Source organism: Giraffa tippelskirchi, chromosome 9 (genome assembly GCF_054371585.1).
Source record: "Giraffa tippelskirchi isolate mGirTip1 chromosome 9, T2T-mGirTip1v1.2.pri, whole genome shotgun sequence".
Classification (NCBI taxonomy): Eukaryota; Metazoa; Chordata; class Mammalia; order Artiodactyla; family Giraffidae; genus Giraffa; species Giraffa tippelskirchi.
Window position 1 is genome coordinate 164,468,391 of NC_137283.1, and position 7,123 is coordinate 164,475,513.

The window sequence follows — 7,123 nt, forward strand, 5'->3', positions numbered from 1 at the left end:
TCACTATTTTGTTACACCCCAGTTCCATCCCCAAGGCCTTTGTCAATAGAAAAGCAACCCCATCTACCAAGCCTGAGGGAAGCAGTCAGGGAAAGCAGCATGATTATGGGAATGTGGAAGTCTTTTTTCCTGGACCCCAAAGAATGTCCCAACCAGTAACCACACCACTGACACTTTGCCGGTTAATATGCATGGAAAATCGAAACTTACACAGCGCCTGGTTCATTGGAAGGATGGTAAATATTTATTGAGAATGGACTGTTATTAATTACCATCATCACTTAAGTACTGTTGAAGAACTTACATGAACAAGATACTTTTGTAAGAAAAACTTCAGAGAAACACATGCAAGTAAGCACATAAAATCCACCTATGGTTTGGGGAGCTGTTGCCCTTCGGGGAAGTGATGGCAAATGTCCCCTGGGGGTCCATGCTGGTGGTGGTCTGTTTCTTGGTCTGGGTGCTGGTTACATCGGTGTGTTCAGTTTGTGAAAATTCACCAAACTGTACACATATAATTGTACCTTTTCTGTCTTTATGTTGCAGTTCAATAAAAAGTTCTAAAAACTTAGCATCCACCACAGTTGAAGAGCATTGGGAATTATTTATCACTCTCTTGCCTTTTAGTAGAAAAACATCCTCAACCATAAGTTATGATACCGGGTTCTAGTACCGTTTCTTCAATTAACCAGCCGTGTGATCCAGGACAAGTCACTAACCTTGCTGTCTAGTCTTGCTTTTCCATCAATTTCACAGGAGGAATTTGATCTAGAATCATCTAAAGTCCTGTCCTTTCCAACCCCCGAATATTTCAACCTTATGGTCCTCCCCACCCCCAAGCCCTCCACTGCCTTTTGTCTGTGTAAAAACTTTAGCCAGGAACATGATTAATCAGAGAAGTGAGAAAATGCAGAAGCAAGGAAAAGCAGTTTAACAAGACTAAATAATAGTAGTTCAGTCGTTGTTTAGTCGCTAACTTGTGTCCGACTCTGTCTACCAGTCTCCTCTGTCCATGGGATTTCCCAGGCAGGAATACTGGAGTGGGCTGTTATTTCCTTCTCCAGGGGATCTTCCCAACTCAGGGATCAAACCCAAGTCTCATGCTTGGCAGGGAGATTCTTTACCACTGAGCTGTTAGGGAAGCCCTGAACTGAAGATTAATTGTTCTTAAAACAGTCAAGATGATGCCGGGCAGGCCACCAATGACGGCCAGGGCTGACTGTGCTGTTGTGCATGTAGCCCCCTCCTTCCGTCTATACACCCCTGAAACTCCCCCTTAGAAGCTCTTGCCCACTGACTGTCATGGGCGGGGGGGAGTGGGAGCTGCCTTTGGACAGGACTCATACGACCCCTGGGTTCCAGCATCCAGAATAAAGCAACCTTTCCTTTCCACCAACCTTGCCTGTTTTCTGACTTTTGACCCGCGAGCAGCTGGACCCCAATTTTGGTGACATAATGACCCTTGTGCCCAAGGCCATGCTAGAGCCGTGGCCTCTTCTCTGGAGAAAACTTCTGGGCAGGGCTGGAGACCCCACCGTCTACACTTGTCTTCTCTTTGAGCCACTGGGCTCACATCTTCATCTCCAAAGTCCCCCCAGTCTCTGCGATCACGAACACCAGTGGCCTCATCACCGCCAAGTCAGCGACCGCCCCGCCCTCATCCCACTGATGCCGGGGCTCCGTCTGGACCATGCAGCCCCGCTCAGCCAGCCTCACCGGTCACGTCCCCCAGCTCCTCGTCCTCAGCCTGACATTAAAAGCTTGGAAAATGCCAGTGTTGAGACCTCAGATCTTTGCTTTCCTCCAGCCACTCACTCGAGAGCCAGATAGAACCTGGGCCTGCTGCACTGCAGGCAGATTCTTTACCGTCTGAGCCACACGGGAAGCCCTCTTGTTTTTTGTTTTTTTTTTTCTGGTAAGGAAATGAGGGAGCAGAGGTGAAGGAGCACCGCACAAGAGTCGGACGGATGTTCTAACAGAAAAAGCAAGCGGATCGTGGAGCCGGAGGGAGGTGGGCCGGGGCGTCACCCGCGGCGGGAGCATCCCTCCTCGGGGAGCTCAGGTGCGGGTCGGCGCCCGCCCCGCCCGCCAGGGGGCGCCGCGCAGCCGCTCGGCCTCCGCGGTCCAGGTGATGTGGTCGGACGGACAGGCCTCCGCGGTCCAGGTAATGCGGTCGGACGGACAGACAGGCCTCCGCGGCCCGGGTGATGCGGTCGGACGGACAGGCCTCCGCGGCCCGACGGACAGGCCTCCGCGGCCCGGGTGATGCGGTCGGACGGACAGGCCTCCGCGGCCCGACGGACAGGCCTCCGCGGCCCGGGTGATGCGGGCGGACAGACAGGCGCCTCTCTCCTGCCCGCCTCCCGGGACGCGGGGCGCTGAGTCCCCGCGGGGGTGAAGGGGAACAGGCGAACTGCCAACCGCTGCCCCAGACCCAGGCTCCTCCCGCTGCGGGATCTGTCCCCACCCCTGTCCCCACCGTCCCTGCCGGAGAGGGGACAGACAGACTGGTGAAACGGGAGGCATTTCAACTGCCTGCGTGGGAAGAAGCGCCGAACCCTCTGGGGAAGGGTCTCTGTCTTGGGGAACAAGGCAGTTTTAAAAGGCTGCCCCTGAGAAAAGGCATCTGAGGTGAATTTTGATCACAGGAGGAAGAAAGGAATTTTGATAAAGCTGGCAATCACCCCTGAGACGAGGAGATTATGATACTTATATGCAATATGTTCATAAATTTATGTTTATAAACCTATAAACCTATAAGTTTATAAGGGAACCCTATATTGTATTCTGAGGAGAGAAGGGCTGAGGGCAAGGATGAGTCAGGACTGACTCACCAAGGGTCCAGCACGCCCGGCTAAGGTGCTCAAAAAACATGGCCAGCACTGGCCGGCCGTGAGTAGAGGAAGCAGCGTGTGAGTCTGACTCTTTGAAGGATGGTCATCGGCCAGGAGCCACCAGAGGCCACAGAGAACGCGGTGCTGGAAGACGTCCCAGAAGTGAGGCCAACGGGGCCGGTGCAGACGGGAGGCGGCGGCCGGGCACAGGTTAGGCCGGGGCAGCCGGCGGGTGCTCCCCATGGGAGGTGACGCTGGAGACAGAGGCCTGTCCAGGGGCGGGTGAGTGACAGCCGAGAGCTGGCCCAGAGTCCTGGGCGGTCACAGGCACTGTCTGCCGGCGTTGGAGGGCAGAGGCCTGCAGGGGAGGCCAGGCCCCTGGAGGGGGTGCTGGAGGCTGCGCGGGGCTGGGCGGGTATGGGACAGGGAAAGGGTCAGTGGGCCTGCGGAGGGCTTGGCTGAGCCGCGACCAGGAAATGCGAGGACACACTGAAGGCCAAGGCGTTTAGCCCTGGGAGCTCTGGGCCAAGCGGTGCAGACAGTGGCTGGCACTTCACTCGGCTGTTTGGCTAAATGTCAGTGTAGCTGCTACTATTTTCATGTTGTTTCCTGGCATCCAGGGGGCAGTGCGATTCCATGATGTCGCTTGTCATGAGCTGCAATGACAACAACAATAAATGATACTTACTCCCAGAAATCCTTTTCAAAAATGTACTTTCTATGCTGTTAGCCAGCTAAGTGAGCGAGCTGCTGCAAGAGCAGAGACATAACGCGACTTTAAAACCAGCACTCAACTCCCGCCAGCTACACATTCCAACACTGGGGAGCTTTCCAAAATGCTGATGCCCAGGCTCCACCCCAGGCTGAGCCCCGGGGTCAGAGGTCAGGAGAGATAAACCCAGTGCCCCCCACCCCCCAGCCATGAGGATGGGATGAGGAAGCCTTGTAACCGCTCACGGACTCAGTGCGGCAGTGGTGACGGCCCTGAGGAGGGCCCACTGTGCCCCCGGGACTAGGGGCTGCCCTGCGGCCCACAAGGCTCTCCCCCAACAGCTGGGTCACCCCGACGCTTGGCCAGGCGTCTGGAGGCGGTGGACGCAGCACCACCCGTGAGCGTGTCCTGCCTGTTCCGTCTGCAAACCTCGCCTCCCTGCAGACGGACGGACAGAGACCTGCCCGTGAGCTGAGAGGAAGCCATGCAGACAGACTTTGCAGTTAGATAAATGTGTCAGACTTTTAGTCCGGTATTTGGAAGAGAAAAGCAGGAAGCCTGGGCCCCAGGAGCTGGAAGGGAGGCGATTAAAGGAGCAGGGAGACAGGAGATGAGCACTGAGTATGGGGAGCGGGAGGCCGGGAACGGGCGGTGCGGCCAGGGAGAGGCTTTCTGAGAGCCTGTTTGGAGGAGGCTGAGGGGGAGCTCAGAGATGTGAGAAGCGTGACCTGGGCCTGGAAGGGGTCTCAGGAGGAAAAAAAAATTTCCGTTTCTGGTTTGGACGTGAAACTAGAAAAGACTGCCAACCCCTGCGTCCTTTTTAACCCTCTCATTGCATGTGATTTATTTTGTCATCCTCTCTGACTAGTAAACTAGGGAGCACGTTTCACTCACTGACCACATAACCCTGGTGGGAGTCAGGGTGAGGGTGAGGGTCACTCAAGGCCCAGCACTTCGACTCGAGTAGAAGTTTCCAGGCTCCTGGAGGGTTTGGTGTGAAGTGATGGGCCTTTCTCACGGAAGGCCCCCCTGCTGGCTTCCTGGGGCCCCGGCCCGTCCACAGAACCCCCGTCCGGCAGGATCCCTGAGTGGCCACTGTTGCCACGACCAACCCGCAGAAAACGCCTGGCCGTCTGTCCAGGGCAGGTTCGTCTGGGTTCCTCACCTTGACCCACGCGGGTACTCATTCACATCTCAGGACCTAGAGAGTTATTGTCTTTTAAAGCACCGGCAAGCCCCCTTCTATCAAACAGTGACCGTTAGGTTGTCTGTGATCTTTCTTCTTACCTGGGCTGCCAGTAAGCTCAGGACTTGTTTTAGACAATGATGGTGACTCCTGCACCCGTGAGCCTAGATTATTGCCACACACTTTACTTTCTCTTTATTATTATGTGCTTTTAACTTCATTTCTACACTTAACATTTTATTTTAGAGACACATTTAATTTTTAGGAAATGTTTAACAGTACATTGTATCATGCATTCATACGTTTTATTTTTGAAAACGTTTCCCTATTTAGTAACTCTGAGCAAGCAGTAAGATTGTGCCTTTGTTCCTGAGCCCTGGGAGGTGGACAAGAGACTTACAATTGTTGGATCCAGTCTAATCGAGGTTCATAATAGCCTCGCTGGGGTTTGGAGATGGACAAAACCATTGCATTTAACCTTAGTCTGAGGGTTTATTCTCATTTCACTGTGTACAGTACTTAGTGTGTGTGCTCAGTCGCTCAAACTGTGTCCACTCTTTGTGACCCCACGGACCGCAGCCCACCAGGCTCCTCTGTCCGTGGGACTCTCCAGGCAAGAATACTGGAGCGGGTGCCGTTCCCTTCTCCAGGGGACCTTCCCGACCGAGGGACTGAACCAGTGTCTCCTGCGTCTCCTGCATTGGCAGGCGGGTTCTTTACCACTGAGCCGCTTGGGAAATCCATACAGTGCTTTATAGGGTTTTATAACACAGTGTTTTTTTTTAAAAAAAATTCTAAGCATTTTATGTACAGAGATACGCTTTTCTTTTTCAGGTTCTTTGCCTTAGCGGCTGCTATGAAATACAGAGTGTGTGTCCCTGAGCTATACAGTGGGGCCTTGTGCATCTGCTTCCCGTGTGACCGCGGGTACGTGTTGTTCGCAGCCTCTCTCCTCTGCTTTTCCCTTTGAATAATGTCTCGATGATCCCTTATGGAGGAGGAACATTCCCATTTTGCAAATGGAGCACTTCGCTCAAGATTAAGTCCCTTACCTTCTGCTACAATTCAGCCTTCCCAGAGCAACACTGATGTGACCCAGGGACCCCCCGCTCACCCCCTGGCCCAGCCTGGGGCACAGGTGGAAGCGAGAGCCCTGACAGTTCTGTCTCTGTGCCCCCATCAAGGTACCTGAACACACACCCAGGTTAAAGGGCACAGGCCAAGTTCAGAGGATGGACAGGAAAGAAAAGGCCTGAGTGCCACAGGCCACCTTCCGGGAGCTGCCGGCTGGCAGGCGGGAGCGTGCCGTCCAGTGGGAGCCTTTGGCGGCCCCAGCAGCCGCTCTCCAGACGGGTGCCCGGCCCAGGCCCTCATCCCCTGGACCCGAAGCCCTCCCATCGCCCAAGGGGCTGGGTCTCCTGCACATTTTCCATTGAGCAGCAACAGCTGCAAACAGAGCAAGGAGCTCAGCCTTCCTTCAGAGCCTGTGGGGCCTTGGCCTCTGACTCCGGGCCTCACGGAGACCCAGGGCCCTCCTGTGGCTCCTCAGCCTGGGGTTGGGAGAAGGGGCAGCTGTGGGCCTGATGTTCCCGGCCGGGCCCCTCTGCCCACATTCACGCATTTCTGCCAGTCCGCTGGGTCTCTGCAGGCAGAGTGTCCCCAGCTCCAGCACCCAGGCTCAGGAGGACCAAACACTGCCAGCCACAGTACTGAGCAGGGGGCTCACACAAAAGCCAACGTCAGGAAGTGCGCATCCTGTGGCCACGAGCACAGCCCAGACATGCCCGAGGGGTCTGTGTTGAGGGCAGGAGGGCATTCAAGGTCGAGGAGGCACGTGAGCAAAGCTCTAGAGGTCACAGTGCCCTTGAGAGGGGCTGGGCTGCCCCCTGGAAGGTGGAAGGCCCTGGGCCGGGCTGCAGGACACACCTCGGAAACTCGGCCTTGGGAGGGTGACGGGGTCTGGCAGACAGGTTGCTTCAGGGCTGGAGGAGGGACGTGTGGAAAGAAGCCTGGAGAAGAGCAGGGACCAAGGGCGGGAGGAGGAGGCGAGCTGAGTGAAAGGAGGAAAGAGGAGACACGGGGAGCCCTGTCCGAGAGGTTCCGGGGTGGGGGTGTCTCAGAAAGACAGCTCGGCTCAGAGAAAGGCCGTGCCTGCGTCACTGGGCGACAGATGAGGAGGAAGGAGCAGGACGGACGCACCTGCCGGAGAGGCGGGCAGAGGGCAGGAGACAGGCGGGCCCGCGTCCAGGTTCGTGTGTTACCAGCCCCATGAGTCAAGTCTCAAAGTAACTTGCGTCTGTTGTCATCAACGGCCTTCAACAAGCTAATGTGATGACGTTTATGTGTGTGTGATCCACGTGAGTGGAGTAAAGTATTTGGACAAGAGTCAAG

The 7,123-nt window shown here is 55.4% G+C and overlaps 1 long non-coding RNA gene across 1 annotated transcript; it reads left to right on the top strand.

Annotated features, from left to right (window-relative positions):
- Window positions 1–41: 41 nt before the first annotated feature.
- On the top strand, window positions 42–7,122 carry LOC145521154 (uncharacterized). Its single transcript, XR_014065178.1, has 2 exons — window positions 42–351; window positions 5,567–7,122. It is a non-coding gene; the product is annotated as an uncharacterized LOC145521154 (long non-coding RNA).
- The last annotated feature ends 1 nt before the right edge of the window (window position 7,123 follows it).